At 41.9% G+C, this 19,046-nt stretch overlaps 1 pseudogene; it reads right to left on the bottom strand.

Annotated features, from left to right (window-relative positions):
• Positions 1–7,660: 7,660 nt before the first annotated feature.
• On the bottom strand, positions 7,661–16,908 carry LOC136451171 (protein tesmin/TSO1-like CXC 3; annotated as a pseudogene).
• Between the last annotated feature and the right edge of the window lie 2,138 nt (positions 16,909–19,046).

Raw genomic sequence — 19,046 nt, 5'->3', positions numbered from 1 at the left:
GATTCCACAATTGGTGACTGCCCACCTATCCTCCTTGCTCTTTTTTTGATTGGAGTGGTGGACTGATCATTGTTCAGCAAAGTCTCTTCCTCAAATGTGGCCTCACTGACAGGTGGGGAGAGCTTTCCACATACTTTAGCTTCTTTTGGGGGACATATTGCTGGGACAGGAAGGTAAGCTCGATCTCCATGCTGCTAAAACATACTAGGGAGTGAAGATAGAAGCAACTTTTTGGCCCAGTCGAAGTGGGGTGGAGACTCCAACATTATTTTGAAAAAATCTGCCCAGTTTTTTTGGAAGGGCCATAGAAGAGTTGCCCAAGGAATAAACTGTAGGGGCAGGCTGTCTGGCCAAATAAGGATTGCTAGGTGTGAAGCTTGAAAAAATTATGACCATGCCGAGATGAATATCATTAACCACTACCTGCCATTGCCTTGCAAATCCATTGGAATATCATCTTCTTTATTTTGGATTTCCTGCATTTCCTGCTCATTCATCATTGCATCTTCTAGGAGATCCAAGTGAAGAAAATTTTCTTGTTGTCCTTGCAAAAGAGGCACTCATCATCAATGCATCTTGCGTTCATGCCACTCATCATCTTACCTTGGGCGTAGAGGTAATTGATCCATACATTACCACTCAAGTGAATGTCATCCATACAATAGCACGCCGTATGGACGACAAAAATAAAACCCCCCAAGTTAGTACTTAATTAGCCACCTAAAATCCTTAACTGGACATAAAGAGAGTGATCACTGACACACTTTAGATTCAAACTTTAGATTTAAACACCTACATATATATATAGGGTAAGATTATTCTGCAGCTGGCCATAGAATAACTTATTCTATAGCCACCTTGATTTACGATAATATTTGTACCAATTTACGATAATATAAATATGCATTTACGATACTCGTGTTACTACAACTCACGGTGATATTTACGATAATGTTATAGTAAATCACTTAGTAAGGAGTTATTGTAATCTCGTAAATTAGCATGGTAATTATCGTAACTCAAAGTGGCCATAGAATAAGTTATTCTATGGCCAGCTGCAGAACAGTAGTTCTATATATATATCAGTTGCCAAAACTAGTTTTGGAAAAACAAAAACTTTTGTTTTAAATACACATGTGTTAATTAATATTGAATCTTCCTCTGATGCCAGCTGTAGCAGAATCGTCCAATTTATAAGAGCACAAGTACAATAGCAGCCCGCAAGCGGTCGCACTGTCATACTTGAGCCCATATAGACCCGGTAGTCCATCGAGTATCATGAAGGGTCTCGATTCAACCAACATACAACCAAGATCGTACATGATTCAACATACATATCACACGTTACATAAAGTTCACAAATACAGTTCCATACATCAGAGTATGATTAAAAGTTATTACAAACCAAGTTCAAGTAAAATAGTAGCGGAAGCAATTAAAGTTTGAAACCAACATCTCCATCGTTGTTCAAATACTATGCTAGCTCATGATCATAGTCCCATAAAAGCATAAGAGAGGGATTAACGAGAAACACCTTGCCAAGGGCCCTACTCCTCGTCCACAGTGGGACAGAAGCAGTTTTTATAGTAGTCATGATACATCGTATTATCTGCAATAATGGAAAATAAACCCTGAGTACAAGAAGGTACTCAGCTAGACTTACCCGTCATAAACAAAAAAATAAAGTGACTCAAAGGATCATGTAAGGTTTTATAAGTGGAGCTAGCTTAACAATATTTTGCATAAAAAGCTTACCAATTCAAGTATACAGTTATAATTCGGTCATCAAGTTAATTATAGCTATTCATCTCTAGATTAGCAACTAACCTGTGCTAAACATGTGGTATATTATTTAGTAGCATAACAATAATAACCATAGCCGACGTAGTAATTCCATGTTCTTCATAACCATCATTCCATAATACAATTACTACGATGTTGGTGTGAGTCAAGTTTCTCACTATCCAGGAGAGACAATGATTCGAATCAATTTCAACCAGCTAGGAATTTATTCCTAACATAAACCGAGGTAGACCAGATCAACAGTCACCTTAGGTCACCTTTAGTATAACTCAAGTCCACATTTCGTGGGTTCGATTAGCGCCGCACAATCAGTGACGACCAGCTGCCAGGACGTTCAGGTCTGGCCTACCCTTGGGCTCACGGCTGGCTCCTTGCACATCCTTACTACCATCCAGAGTGCGCACTTTTATAGAACGAGGCCCGACCTGAGTTGATCTACTCGGCTTCGCGTCGAAACGAGTTATCCGGTCAGCTAAGTGAGAGGCATGCTTTCAATCTTGATAGAAGCACCAACAATTGTATGGTTCTTAATCAGCACAGACAAAATCACATGAGCCAACCTATGCATAGACTTCATCTGACCTCCAGTTACATTACCCCATAGTTCTTTTCCACGATAGCAAATATAGCCAACCGTGCTCTGGTATCCACCTATATCTCGCAGGTGACAGGAAATCACTCGACTTCTACCAGTCTAAGCATGGCTAAGCATATATTCGATCCTAAACCTACACAAGGTTAAAGGTATATTTATCTGGATAAGGTAGTTCTATACATCAAGTGTTTCCAATTCAACTCTTATAATATAATGCATCAAATATAAAGGACTCAAGTGATATTTTATAAAACATGGGAGGCTTAAAATGCTCTGGGGCTTGCCTTTGATAAAAGAAGTTGGCCTGTGGTTTAGGCACTCGGATAAGTCTTCAAGAGTTTGCTCCTCTCCTTCTAGAGCTATGGCCTGAGGTGCCTCCTATTGTTCCTCCGGCTCTTCTTAGAATTTTAAAAGGATTATTTCCTCGGACGATCCTATATGCACGGGCAGGAAATAAGATATCATGGATACATATATAATGACATGTATAATATGATATGATGTGATGAATGCATCCTCATAAGTGTTCTCAGCAGCATTGCATTAAGGTGATAACAAGATAAATTTTTTTTTATTGAGTAGGTGCATATCTCCTCTAGTAATTAAACAAATTCTCATCTAAGGAATTTTCTGAACTGCAAGACAGCAGCCACTTGTTTTGACCATAACTGGAGTTATACATATCAAAATAATATAGTTGTGGATATTCTAGAAATCTTATGAAATTTCCTACAACTTTCTTTTAATCATCTTAATGTGATTAAGCTGTTATCTAGGTCAAACAATTCAATCTTTTAGATCTATCCAGAGAGTAAGCATTTCAGATAGCAGACTTCCGACCACCATAATTCACAAAACATAAGGCCTATGACTATGTAAATTTAACACAAGGTAGATAAGTAAGTTATCTACAACTTTGTTCTTAACCATCTTTATAGAAAAGATCATTATCATCATTGAAATCGTCACCACAACAGAAACTATACATGCAGCCATCTAGTTGAATCATAAAGCAATAATTAACTAGTTGCATACAACTAATTACTTTTAAGCCTAACTAACAACATCAACAGATCATATGTATCACAAGCACCATAGAAAATATCATGGTTAAAAATAGCTATTTTCTTTATATTCATTTATTAATTTCCTTAGATAATAAGATGATTTAAAGAGTAAATATTTCTAGTGCTCAATAAATTCTAAGAAAATTACAGTAGGCTACACATAACCCTAATATTCTACTGTACAAATTTCATACCATTTGGATAAGTATAGCCACCTCTACAAAAATGTCAAGCTACATATGCTTAGTTTAGCAAAATAGTTTAGCATAGTGAAAAGTGTCAAGCAACATATTTAATATTTTTCTTACTTTCCTCTTAGCACAAGAATACTATGTAAAAATTTGCATGACCATATGTTATGTATCTTTACCCTATTTAATTTCACTAGAAATTAGCAAATAATTAAGATTAAATAGTAAGGCCATATTTCAAGTATGCTTACTATAGGTTTAATATTTTTTCTAGCTAGATCATGTCAACACAAGACCAAAAAAATTGGAATCACAATTTTATCACTTTCCTAGCTCAAGTTATGCATTTTACAAGATATAAACTACTTTAAAAGCACTTATCTTGCTCAATTTAATTCTCCCAGAAAATACCCTAAGCAATATATTTCATATTTTTATCAAATAGTACTCTTCATGATAAATCCAACAAAATTTGGTTTAGCTCATTTGGATACTCCTAGCTTTAGATATATTTTTTGCAATTTGCAACAAAATCTATGAAAATAAATAAAAAATCAAATTTCCAACCGGGAGCTACAGCTAGGTGCATCGGGTCTATACACCCACGGTGGCTGATAGCGGGGGCCCGTAGGTCAACCCAGCCCCACGCGCCAGTGAGACCGAGGCAGAGGCGGCGATTGACCGGTGAAAAGCTCATCGAAGGTGAGGTCACCGGTGATGAGGTCACCACCGACGTGTTCCCCATCATCACGCGCATCTAGTGAGCCAAGTGGTGAACCCCTGACGGTGGTTGGCTATGACAGTGGTGCTAATGGCGGCGGCGGTGATGCTGTGGTGGTGCACCGGTCATTCCCGGCCACGGCAAGCTCTGATGAGCATGGCTACGGCTTCCTGGTGGCGTAGCAGAGATCTAGGGTTAAGTTGGGGCTTCGATGGAGCGGTGGCGAAGCTTGGCTACGTGCGTGGTGGCACAGCGGCGCGAGCATGATGGCGCGCAGCCATGTTCCAGCTCTAGTGTGTCGACGTTGGCTCGACGGCCAACGGCGTGAGCTAGACGTGACCCTAGGCTAACCCTAATGAGAGAAAAGCATGAGCGAAATGGCTCGATGAAGCACGGCCACGGCGAGCGCAAGCTCGGTGGTGCTCCGGTGAGGGCGTGGCTATGGCGAACTTGCCCTTAGGCATTTACCTTGGCTCGATTGGCACGGCTAACTGGTCAGGAAGATGGAGGAGGTGATGGCCAAGCGGTGCGCGCGAGCAATCGGACAATGGCAACGGTGGCGGCAGCGAGCGATCTCGGCGGAGGTGCGGTGACGATGGCGCGGCGCTGTGGTTCCGCGAGCGGCGCGCGAGCGAGAGAGGAGGCAAGAGCGAGAGTGAGCGCATGTGAGCGGGTGCGCGTGATGCGGCGCTCTTTACCGCCAGCTCTGGCCTAATGGGTGGGGCCGGCACCGGCGTACGGCCACCAGGTGGCGACCGCAACCTGAGTGCGGCCGGCCACGATGCTGCTGCTACGGCAGGTTCAGACGAGTGAAGGAACCGACTGACGGCGCATTTTCAAATCCCCAAGTCTCCCAAACCATCGAGAATCAGTGAAAATTTTATTAATACAAAGTGTAGAGCTACTTGAGTACTACAAGATTGTTTAAAGAAGTTTTGTCTAAATCGCCATGGTTTTCAAACTATAATGCTACAAAGTAGGCTACATTGAAACTGAAATTCAGTTAAAGACAGCAAAATTTAAAGTTTTGAAAACAACATTTTGTTGATACTTGTGAGCTCTATTTGACTATGTTAGATACTGATTTAGCTCATGACCCTTAAACAAAGTTTGTTACCCAAGATGTGAACTACAACTTTTATTTAGGTCACACAACCATGCAAACTCTATAAGCTATTGTTCAACTTTGGTCAAACTAGCATCATGAAAATAGCATTACAAAGTAAACCAACACTTAGAAGCAAAATTGGCTTAAGTCATTAATATGAACATTGTTCCATTTACCATCCTAGATGTGTCTAAGGTGTTTTCATGACCTCACAACCATTTCATACATTGGTCATACATGATTACAAGCATATGCATATATATAATCAACATCACATGTGATAATGTATAAAGAATGAAATGAAATTTCATATGCTCATGCTCATGAATGAATGGATGATGCTTATGCTCATAAAATGCAAGTGCCAAATGCAATGCTTAACACTAGGGTGTTACAGTTGCACTCTCTACTCTGTGGGTCCCTGCCATGCTCGGTCCATCAGTCATAAGCTTGGGAGGTAAATTCCACGGTATGACCCTGGGCTCTGGTAGCTCATGCACCGTTTGAAGCACTAATCTAGCACATCACCAATCTGTAAAAGAATTAAAAGCTGGTGGATTGCTCGCGCTAGGCCCAAGAGACATGCTTGCTGCCTTGGAGAACCATTTGGGTTGCTCAAGAGGAGCTTTCCCTTTAATGCCCTGTTTGGCCTGCTGATTAATTCCCTCCACACCTCTGTCCAGACGCCACTACCCAAGGCAATTAACTGCAACATGTCCCCCACGTAGGCAATTGTGGCATCTGATCTCAGACCTGCAGTCTCTCCTTGCATGTCTATTTGAGAAACACCGTAAGCAAATCCTGGGACTCTTTGTCTCTGATAGATTTAGAGCAGAGAGAGGTTGATTCCCAAGACCTAAATTCAAATTCAAATCCACTAGATGCCGGTCAGTTGTTTTCCCTTGCTCACTGTTGACTGCTGCCCTACTGTTGACCTGAGGCCCTTCTGCTTGAGCTTTGAGGTTGGCCATGGAGATGTCATTTCAGGATGAACTGCATGAGAGCCCCAGGCATTATCTGGGAAGGCAATACGCTTAAAGACTGATTGTCTGATAGGAAGACTGTTTGCCCCCGTCAGAATACCGGATTTCACTGCATCAACAAAGCTCTTGTGATTCAACCTTTGAATGGAACCTTTCGCTGGTACCCAGGAATCAGCTTCTTCTCTGTTGAAAGCTGCAAGCTCAAGGTCCCAGCGAGGGCCACCGTTCCCCCAAAGGTGGAAGAAGACCTTGTAGCAAGAAAACTCGAAGCTGACCAACTTAAAAATGTGAAAACCCACAGCCTTGGAAGAAACAAAGAAGCGGAAAACACGGGGACCTAGCTGAAGGACGCTAAAATCCCGAGCAACACCTCCAATGGTGGCCTGAAGAAGAAGACCCACGGAGAGAGGGCAGAGACGAAACTTGCAGCGACCAAAAGAAGCAACTAAAAAGAAGACGGAAGAAGAAACACCAGAAGAAGTGACCGGAAGCCCAAACCTTTCCCACGCCCGGATGAAAGCTGAGGCCTGGGAGCTCCATCGAAGCCTGGGTGAGGCTTTAATCAGAGACGCCATGGGAGAGTTGTCGCAGGAGAGGGCACTGGTGGTGGAGGGGAGCCAAATATAGAACTGCAACTTGCTGCCACCACCATGGTAGAGACTCCATGGCAAGCTTCAGCGGCGGAGCCTTCAGAAGGCCAGATTTACTGGAGCTCGGCAAAACGTCGAGCAGCTTGTGTGCAACCATCTGTAGCTCCGGCGAAGTGATGAGGAACTGTCACAGACCTTCACGCGTCACTCGCTGAGATCAGAGGAGAGGGGCGCCATGGCCGGAGCAGCCGGCGGCGGTTTTCGGCGGTGGCCACTGGGGCCTGGGTGGCCACCAGCGCTAGCTCAGCGGCCCGAGAGTCGACGGGAGATGTCTGTTGGTTTACGCACATGTCCCTGGTTTGCGGTCCCAAATATGCCATTGAAAATCATCATCTCAAGCACAACTCAGCAATGCGTATAGGGCTCTAGATCTATTTATTTAGTTGCAGATGATGGACCATTGATAGCGAAATACGGTAGGATGTATATGCGTGCAGTTATATGTACATGTGTAATGTGTTTTAAGGAAAATGACTGGAAATGACAGCAGTGATGTTTGATCACAAACTTATAGTAAACTGAATTGACTACTCTACTAAATTTAAGCATTCATTTTTTTTAACGAAATAAGCATTCATTCGTTCCATACGTATGTAGTTCACCCCCATGAGCTGTGGAAATATATACATACTGACCTTACTATAGAATTAACAAAACTAGGTGACGAAAGGTCAAGCACATTTAGTGGAACTGTTAGGCTTCGGCCTCTCAAGATAATGCAACTATATTTCTATATGGTAGAGGTGCTAAAACAAGTTCCTTCAACTCTTCGTCAGAACAAAAGCAGGCAAAATCATCTTCCAGGATCCAGGGTACCCGAAGGGATCAGCTAGACTGAAAAAAGAAATTGCATAATCAATTGAGTTTTGCAAACAAAAACATTAGAGAAGAAAAGAAAAAAAAACAAATGCGTACCTCAGGTGCCATACGCTGATGAACTCTGTTTAGTGGGGCTCACTATCTTTTTTTGAAAGAAAAGTGGGGCTCACTATCAGCATCACCAGTTAGGGAAGGGAAGGGATTCAAAACCAGTTTTCTGCTGCTGCTACCGATTGGGGACAATGCCGTACCAATGTGCAGGAGGGCAACCCTCTTTTTGTTCGGTGAAACAACCTTGACACTGGTGGTGCAAGATGAACCCACTTCCTGGATATCTGAAACATCATTCCCGAGAATCATCGCTGCAGCGCGGGTTACGAAAGGTGAGAGCACATCATCTGATTTCATGGGAGACCGAGGGTTGTGCAGTCCAGAAGAGCACCCAGCAGTTGCCGGTGTTAGTTTGGAGCATGTAGATGGAAGTAGGAAGGAAGATCTGAAAGAGAACTCAAAATGTTAAGCGTGTGGAGTTTTGTAAGGGAGGCAAGAATCATGCTAACATCCATCCACAAGTCATACAGACCTGTAAGGCTCAAGCGAAGGTGTTGCGAGTAGATTCTCAGAGGCTGGAAGATCACCAGATTGGCTAATCACATGGTGTTTGTCAAACACAAGTTTTTCTTCCTTCCCATGAGTGCCTTTTGCTTTACTCCCTTTCTCCAGTTTTTCAGTAGTTAACAACAGCACACCTTCAAGGGAAAATAAGAGCATTAAAACCTGGCAACTGAGCATTAAAGCCTGCTCCAAGCATGAGCCTCTATTCAAAGATGAAGATCAAGTGGTATGTAAACACAAATTCAGTGTTACCCTGTCAAGAAATTGCACACTCAACTAATTCAGTGTTAGCCACCCAAACCAATTAGCATGTTCTTGTTCATGTTTTGTCAATCATAAGTTTCTAACCAGCTATATATAAAATCCTAGCACAAATGTAAACTAAATTCAGACATGGAACTGAAAAATTCAAGACACAGTTATTGAACTTACACAGCATCCTTTTGACCAAAAGCTGTGCTGTGGAAAGGAACATGGGGATAAGATGGCAAGCACAAATTTTGGCAAACATTAGTGTACATTAAACTGAGAAGCATGTAAACTGGTTAATTGCATTTTTCTAAAGAAAAGAATATCGAGAATGGATCAAAGTCACCCTCTCTTTTTCCAAAAGAGTTCTTACAACTCTCGCATCGGCAACTTATGGAGCACCCTACACCACTCTTATGACACAGAATAACATTATATATTAAATAAACACATGAACGGGTCAATTTATTAACAAAGTTAGATTAAGTCAAGAAAACTAAATTGGCAAGTTAAATGGTACCTGAAAGCACTCGCAGTATTTTTTAAGACAAGAAGACTTCCTGCAATTGCATCCTCTTTTATGTCGAGCGGAAGCAGGAGTGTTGTTAGAATCATCCTACAATGAATGGGATGCCATGAGCAATAGTGAAAGAAAAAAAAGAAAAATGCAACTAACAGGATCTGTTCTTCTTAGTTCTTACCCCAAATTCTGAAACAGGCCCACATGTGCGAGTGACTGTAGGAGCAAATGCTAGAGGGATTACGAGATTCAGTCTGCTTGCGAATATGAGAAACTGCTTCCTCATGCATATGATTATTGGAACAGCCTTGACATGAGCAGAATTCTGAACAATAGACTTTAGCAGCGAAACATGCACAATAACTGCACAAGAAATGACAAAGGATGGTCATAATTTCAAATATTATGAGAAGTCTGCAAAATACGTTTGGTTCTTTCAAAAACACAAAGAGTAAGGGAATCTGCTGACATTGCATTGACTAGTAATTTTATGCTCACCTTTCAGATATAAGGCATTGCATGTTGAAAGAAACAAGGGAAACAAAATCAATGGAGCTGTTCTCCAGGCAGTATACAATTAAATCAATGCAACAATCAACTTTATTTTTATATGGGTAAGTTTTTTTTCCTCGAACACGCAAGAGAGCTGCATATCATTATATTGAGACTTTTTATATGAGGAAGTCGAAACTGCATAGATTAAACAACAGGCATGAAATACATCGAATGTTTAGACATGTCTGAACTTTGAAGGTTGCTTGAAAATCCATCAAGTTTAAGTTTTAATAATTATTACCAAAACAAAATAATAGAATACAAAAGTGCAAACTGACTTTCACTATTGCCAATCTAGGATTGCTCTGCCTACTGCCCCTACTCAAAATATAAGCAACAATGCTGTTTGAAACCACACTAATGAATTGGTAGCCTCAAGAAATACTGGTCATGCTGATACAAATAATTTGAGGAAAAACATAATTTCTGCTACATCGCAAACTGGAAAAAACAGCTTACTCAAATGTCACAAACATATTCTAAATATGACTTAGAAGGAAGCTTGAACCCCCTTATCTTGATGGAGAATTTTTGTGAATTCCATTGGTCAAACCTCTATCACTCATGCTATAATATTGAAACTATGAGTGAGTATGTGATACTGGTCTGAAAAAGACAGAAAGCTAACAGCACTCTTCAGAAGAACGACTTCTCTCAACCAATTAAACAACCAGAACTCAAAACTAGATGCACCCAACACTAATGGGATAGAACTGTCAGAAGCCCAAGTTCTTGAGCTCCTCATGAAAACCAGGGTATGATGAACTATATTGCAGTCAAGGCTGACTCTACATGAATCCAACCAAGGAGATGATTTTCAAACAGAATAAGTTATTTCTGGAAATAAAATATGAGAAGTATTTTAACTAGAAACTTTCTATATCCGTTAAAACAGGCTGATTTCCAGTCAATTTCAATGTGTTTTGGTAGGAAAGACCAACCTAGAAAGTCAGTAGTCTTAAAGCCTTGAACAAATAAGTATCTGCTGCACACAAATCAACCATATGCATGTATTTGTCTTATACCTGAATCATCGGTAGGCCATATCATTTTATGATTACAAGTACTTTTTTTTTTTTTGAACGCAATGATTACAAGTACATTGGAACAGCCCAAATCGAACAGTATCATATTGTCTGCTTCAAACGCATTTGATATCCTCACGGATACAGGTAAAGTGTACATGGAAAAATCTGTATATTGCAAGGAACCTTACAGTTTTAAGCATTTTGACTTTTTACAGCTACAATGTATGCATGATTCACCATCATCGTTTTGTAATTTGCGCCTGCAAAAGGACTCCCAAAAGTCACCATCAATAGAGTAAAATTCTAGATAAAGAGAGCGAGAGAGGCATATATTAACTAACCTTCTCTTCTTATGACTTTGTTGGTCAGACTTGTCAGCATTAGGCATGGTTTTCTGAGAAGAGTAATCGTCAACATGAGCGCATACCTCACTGCCTATAAAGAGCAGTCTCACTGCCAGTAATTACTGTTGCTGGACTAGTTTGTTCAGGTAGCAGTGGAGGATTAATTGTGAGCGGCATGTTGGATAAATTCAAGGCAACAGTATTCAGATGCAAACCAATACCAGGCTTCACAGGCTTCAGATAGTTATTGCCACATGTACTCGCATGATGAATATTTGAGATATTTTGCACTCTCTTATTAGATGGCCCTACCTTGTCGTTAAAAAGGTAACGCCTATGCGTACCACATTGCTGCTGTGATATGGCCTGCGAGATGAAAACAAATTGTCATGTTTTCTGACAAGAGCATCAAATAGGAAAACAAAACATAAAAGGCACTTCAGTCAAATCAAGGTTTCACACCTACTTCTGTTACAAACTTACAATAGATGCAATTTAGAAGTTTTCAACACTTAAACTGTACAGTCTCTGGCTAGTTAATATAACCAGAATGAAGGTCCAAATTTGGTATCAGAGGATTAATCAAATTACAGGGGAAAAAACACATTCACTATCAATCAGACCTAAATTATATTAGAAAGGAAAGACTAAAATTATTGATGGCATCAAGGGATTCTTCATTACCATGCCATCAATGGAAACTTTGAATGTGTCAAAATTATAGTCATTTGAAACCAACTGGTTTTGAATAACAGCAGGGAGCATTTCTTGGTCATGATTCGTTGCAACACCTGCTGCTGCATCAGCACAGTAAACATGAGTGTCATCAGCAGCACTCTGGATATAAGATCCAAATGGCTCAACAAAATGTTCTCTTCGTGAATCCTCCAAATTTCCTTGATCCACTGCCAGGACAGATGTGCTAGATATGATATTATCACCTCTTAATTTCCAACTCTGTTGTTGTGCTTCTAAGGCCAGATCTGATATTGATATGACACTATTACCAGTACCACAATGTGTGATCAAGTGGTTTAAACTGCATGGTGCTAAATCATTCCTATCCTGTTTGGCCAGCTCATTCTCCTGAACAATTCTTCCAGAAGTGGACGAGTCCACTTGGTCGAGGTCATTCTGATCAGAGTATGTGCTTGATGGCTTTACCTGTTCCACATCTGCAGTATGATTTGTTTTGCCATCAGTATCTTGTTTCTTGGAATCTCCTAAAGTTTCACTACCAGACAGGGTGGATTGGAGCCATTTGCTTGGCGAATTTGTTGCATCCTCAGAAGGGCTACAATTTTCTGAAGCAAGTGCTGCGGATCCAGACAGTTCAATGCAGCTAAAAGTCCCCATCTGGTTCCTTTGGCAGGTTAGGATTGAGTTCTTCTTGAGAAAGCTTAACATCCCTGGTCAACATGTAAAGATGCGTACTAAGTTTAAATGATAAAAAACACATATATCAGAAACGATAATAGAAGATTTACCTGATTGTGGATTTAGATTCCTTTCGTGGATTAACTTGGGGCGAGGTGAAGATTGAAGAAAGAGGTGGTAAGTTTGATGACTTGAATAGCTGGACATTTTGTGTTGAACCTAAAGGCTTCGGTGTTGCTATAGGAGATAAACTATTGATGAAATCAAAGATAGGAGAGTGCTGCAAGTGTGAAATCTAATTAGAAACTCAAGACTCAAGGAAAAAACTTAAGTATGAAATAACTACCTTATAATGTGAGTGTGCAGTAGTCATATGCTCGTATTAAAAATGAAATCACATGAGAACATGTGTATTTGTGCAGGTATATGCAGAGACAACTTACTCAAAGTTCGGCTAGGCGGCGACTAGCGCGCCTAGTCGCTGGGCGAAGCCCGTCGCCGCAACTAGGGCCCTAGTCGCGCATCGCAGCGCTAGGCGGTGCTAGGCGGCGCGGAGGCGGCGCTAGGCGGCGCGGAGGCGCGCTAGGCGGCGCGGAGGCGCGCTAGGCGGGCGCCGACGCGGCGCGTAGGCGCGCGAGCTCGAGGGCGGCTTCGATTTGGCGCCAAATCGTAGCGCGGGAGGAATTCCCGCGCGGCTAGGCCCGCGCGCGGCCACGAGACCCAGGCGCGGGAGGCTAATGGAGCGCGGCGCCATTCGCTCCTCCTCCGCTCCTCCCCTGCTCCCCGCCGGTCCTGCTCCTCCCGCCGGGCGAGGTCCATCCCGCCGGACGACCTCCTCCCCGCCGGTCCTGCTCCTCCTCTGCTCCTCCCCTGCTCCTCCAAGCTCGTCCCCGACTCGCGCGCCACCGGTCCTGCGCGTCGTCTACTCGCCGCCGCCGTCCTGCTCGTCCTCCACTGGAACCCCTCCCCGCCGGCCACCCCAAGTCCCCAAGGTGAGCTCCCTTCCCTCCCATGCACCTCTCCCCTCCCATGCCAGCAGCTCCTCCCCTGCTCATCTCCCCTGTTCCATTTCTGTCACCAATCTTCACCTTCATGATTGTGGGTCTGAACCAATGTGTCTGAGTTGCATTGTCGAACTATTGCGTATCATGTATATGCACATGCAGTTCTGCTTCTGCAAGATCTGTATGCTTGGGTACAAAATGTGGTAAATTTACCTTAGGTACTACAATAAGAAATCAAAATGATTTTGTGAAAATCATGAGTATGACATAAAAATTTCTGGGAAATTAGGATCCAGCTAGTGGATCTATGTATATGTCATGAATGGATATGATTTACCAGTGCATTGTTGTCATTTTACTTATAACAAGTTATATTTGTTGCTGCCATAAAAATAAAGTTGGATTCTGAGAAGTATGACTGAACTCTTGAATTTGTTACTTATAACAAGTATGACTGAACTCTTGAATTTGAATGTGTTGCAGGAGCTAGGAACATGCAAGAAAGCAAGAGTAAGCCAGCTAGGAATCAGATATGTCTACTGGCCCTCTTTTTATACTTACTGTGACTCATATATAGTAGTTATATACATATATATAGTTATATACATAATATATATATAATTTATGGCTATATTGCCAAACGCCTAGGAAACGCCTAGGAGCGCCTAGGAGCGAGTACTCCCGACTAGGCGCTAGGCAATGGGTCAGCGTCTAGATTCCGCCTAGCGCCTAGCTGAACTTTGAACTTACTAATGCTCTAATATCACTAAATTATTACTTCGTTAACTACAATGGAGGTGAACAAAACTGAGGGCATAATTTGAAACCACCCATAAGACCAATAAACATGCTAATGCACCATTCATGCAAGTACTTGAACAAGAACTACACAAAGGAAAAGGGAAATATCAGCCAAAAAAAAAACTACTCTGCAAGTGCCAGGGTATTTCATTTTATTTTGATCTCTGCACAATTCGTATTGCTAGTGGATCTAAAGGAGGCACTTCCAACATGAAGCACTCAAATGACACCTATTTAACCGCATGATTCGCATTTGTAGTAGACAGCGATCGTAATCCTTTTCAATATGAAAATTCACAGGAAATGCAGTAAAAACGCTGACGAAATAGACAGTAGTCAATACACAGATAGGAGAAGCAGAGCAACAGCTGCAGGACACGGATCTAAACCTTAAGTTTCTCAACGGAAAGAGCTTCATTTCCAAACAACTTGGAGAGTCAATTAACCGAAATATCCCCTCCTGAAACACAACAATTAAGCCACCACTAGGTAGCTCATCCAATTGTGCCCCAAACCTAAAGTAATTCGTGAGAGCATTGAAGGTTTCAAAAACTGTAAACTGTGAGAAATGCTTTGATTCGCGAGGTGGACCACCAAAATGCAAGCCAATGCCCCACATCCATCCGCGGAAGGGAAAGCACTAGTTCTGACACCGGAGATTGCAGAAGCAATAGCCACACCCATCCTAAACCCTAACCTCCCCATCAAAGACGAAGCCCAAACCTCGAACCGATGAACCCAGCGAACACAACTGCCCAGTACAGATACCAAAAAGTAACCCGGGAAGACGAACTAACCAAAAAAACCCTGCTTGCATTTGTCACTCGTCAGCCGACCCGTAACCCGTTCACACATAATTCTCATCCCAAACCCCGTCACCGCACACCACCGTCGGAAAACATTGAAGTAGAAATTAGGAACCTTTGAGCACTTGTGTCAGACAAAAGCGGCGAACCGCGGCGGGGGCGGCGTGTGAGGAGTAGGAACGGACCTCGTAGAGCGCGACGGCGTCGGATGACGGTCGCCCGGCCGGGGGGGGCTTTCCAGAGCGTCCATCTTCTTTTTTTTAGATTTTTTTTAGATGATGAGAGAGAGGGGTGACCGGGTGCGGCACCGTGGGCTGCCCTCGACCTGGCTATCTTCGGTAAATTGGGCCCGGCTTCTCGTTTTAAATTGGGCCCAGTATCTTCGGTAATAGGCGCCTAAATTTTACCAGGCCACCAAAACAGAAGAATCTTTTTTTTTTAGAGCAAAGTGCATACCCCGGTCCTTATACTACCTCCGGCCACAAAAGAATGCAATTCTCACTTCCTAAAAAGTCAATCAGTTTGAACTTTGACTAAAATTATATAAAAAACCGCTTCCCAAAAAGTCAATCAATTTGAACTTTGACTAAAATTATATAAAAAAAATACTAACATTACTGATACAAAATGAGTATCATTAGATTAGTCATAGAATATATTTACATAATAAATTTATTTGGAGACATAAATATTAATACTATTTTTCTATAAACTTGGTCAAACTTGAGCTACTTTGACCGGCACGGATCCCATAATTACATTCTTTTGTGGACGGAGGGAGTACTTGTTGGGGGTGTGTCATTCCGGTCCATAAACTCTCAAAACGACTAACTAGGTCCGTAATCTCTGTTTATGTGTCGTTTAAGTATGCACTTTGCTATTTTTTAGCGCGAAGTAAGCTCTATTTAGAGTACAAACAGGCATCATAAAAATAACAAAATAAAAATAAGATCTGGTATATGCACTAAGCAAATACCTACGAATCCTTGATCCATAGACATGTTCTCTCTCTTCATTTCTCACTTTTGTTCACCTAGGGTGTGTTTGGTTGCTTGATATTTATGGATGGGATGGGACCATCCATGGATATGCAACGTTTGGTTGGGTGGATCACTAGGATAAGTATATCCATAGATAGAGAATATACCTCCAAATGTTGGATTTTTTGGGCCGAAAAAATCTGCGGACTAACTTATCCATGTCTTCTAATCTTTGTCATTAGCAAATAAATTAAGGATTATTAGTTTGTTATATTATTACTTAGTAATTATGATGATAGGATTAGTTTTGATAAGTGCTAATAAGTTGATTAGTGCATGTCTTGTGTGCTAATTAGGATATTAGTGGTGCTAATTAATATATTTTATTTTAAATTAGTGATTATCATGACAAAATTAGTATTAGTGCATATATTTATTAGCATCTAATTAGTTGCTAATATTTTTAAATAATAGATATAATTAGTCAACTATTCCCATCCCATCCACTTTCATCAATCCAACCAAACAGAAAAATAGCTCATCTCATCCATTCAACAAAACATACATCATGGATATCCTTATCCTAATATCCATGGATCGTTCAACTTTGTCCTCCAACCAAACACGTACCTAGTTATTTGCTGATGTGCCTTGGCTACGAGGGCTTTTCCAATAGCGAAGAAGCCCTGCATCGTCCCATGTGGAATCTCAATGAATCCACTCAATAACTGAAGCAAGCAAATTACGGATGAGAGAGAAGAATCGATTCATGTTTGAGAATCGACTCTTGACGAATGAAGAATGAATGAATTCGGCCCATCTTACCGGTTGTGTTTGCCTGTGTCTTGTACCACGGCGGAACAAATGTGGCTGGCTCTGCATCTTGTTGTATTTTTCTATGCTTGTTGGGTTGGGTGTCGACTCCTCTGTTTCGTTGACGTGGCCATCTCTTCCTTGTATGCATGCAAATTGATGCACCACAGCCGAGGTGTATTATTATATTTAATTGTTCTTAACATAGTTACTTTTAAGTTTCTACTATAACAACCACTTCTTGTTTTGCTTTGCTGCATGAGTAGTCATGATCCGTGACTCTTTTGGGGAGTTTTGGATTCCAGCCACTGCTTGCCTCGCCACAGTTGATAAAATTGTTTGTTTGGTTCATACGTAGACAAAGGCAGCCACAAGGCCAGACTCATTTATCGCTACATAATGTGGCGTAGGATTTCGGCGTCTAGGCTGTGGCAACTCGCTGCAACCAAGTAACCAAGCATCCCCTTTATCTCGCGCTCGTCCCCCACTAGCTAATGGCAATATGCTACAGTCACGTAGGGAGGGGGCTGGCTGATCTGAGTTCTGAGGTGGGCTCCGAATCGGCCGGCCGGCGAAAAGGAGAGGCCGCCAGCCACCCACCATGGCCATGGACCATGGGCGCTGCGTGCTCTCTACCAGGGCCTCTAGTCTAGCAACGAACGGAACTACTCTGTGTAGCACACGAATTGCTTCAGCCGGAAGCAGCTAGCTTTCTGAATTTCTGGCCTCATCGTCTTGTGTCGAGCACTCGAGCCATGCATCCATCGCCGGCCATTCCATTCGGGATCTTTTTTCAGTGCTGGATCGGATCATCTTGGCTTAAGGCGGCAGCACCACATGATCTCACAGTGGGAGCAAAAGCTCGGTCGCTGTCACACATATGGGCCGGCCGGCCGGGCTGTGTGTGTGTCCTGACGCAAGACCAGACGTTCGTGTACCTGCTTTTCTGTTTGGTTCCATTCCATGGACGGCGCTTTCGTTCCTGCGAGGATAAGAAATGGAAGTGCTCCTGCGGCACAATTAGATTTTTTTTTAATTTATATCTTTTCGTTTACTACTCCCTCGGTCTTCAAAAGGATGCAAATCAAATCAAATTTTGAGTTTAACCAGGTTCAAACACAAAAAGTGCCACCATGCACGGTGAGTGTTATTTTCATAATCCATGCTATTTCTACTTGTGATTGTCAATATTCTTCCTCTATTTGGGATGATTGCATTATTGTTTACCGCTGAAACTGATGGGGAGTTGTTCTCTTGCTTAGCCTGACTGTTTTGTGGGTTGTTGTTCGCAACTGAAGCTTCGGGTTGTGCTGATTGAACATTAGATTGCTGAGATTGATTTTGCCTCCGTTGATTTTGCATGGGATGATACATTGCTAGTGGTTCATAGCTGTATGCAGCAGGTGGCCTTGGAAGTAGGGCTTGGGTATGTCCATAATGCATTGGATAATAAGTTTGATGAGGACTTTGCTGTTCTTGCCTCATATGATTGATAATTTTTTATTGGCTTGGTACATTGTTTTCTTCTTGGGCTTCTTCGATGCTTTTCTTAACTTTAGGACATATTTTAGATGTATGTCCAGCCCCTTTGCCATGAATAATGCAGTACATATCTTCAAGTTTTAAATGTGCTTTTCCTCTTTCTCTTCCGCTTCTTCCTCTTGCACCGAATCCTCCTCTTTCAAATGTTCTTTCATTGAATTGACTTCGCTGGTTATATTGATTTTGGTGAGCATAATCACTTTCAGCTGTTGAATTATTGTCATTCTCAATTTGATTGACTTGATTGTGCGGTGTAAATGGTCTTTACTCATAGTTGTTTGGTTTTAGAGGATGAAAGTTGTTGTTTTGCTTGATTTGAGCCCTGAAGTTGTTTTCTTCTTCGATTCTTTTTCTGTAGTCGTCATCTGACTTGCAATATTTTTGAATGACTTCGTAAAGCTCAGCGACTGTACTTGGTTTTTCTCGAGCAAGATGAGAAGCGCATTGGCCTACTCGAAGCCCTTTAATTGCAACT

This window comes from Miscanthus floridulus, chromosome 1 (genome assembly GCF_019320115.1).
Source record: "Miscanthus floridulus cultivar M001 chromosome 1, ASM1932011v1, whole genome shotgun sequence".
Lineage (NCBI taxonomy): Eukaryota > Viridiplantae > Streptophyta > Magnoliopsida > Poales > Poaceae > Miscanthus > Miscanthus floridulus.
The sequence above is the reverse complement of the archived record's forward strand: the minus strand, read 5'-3'. Positions and strand labels throughout refer to the sequence as shown.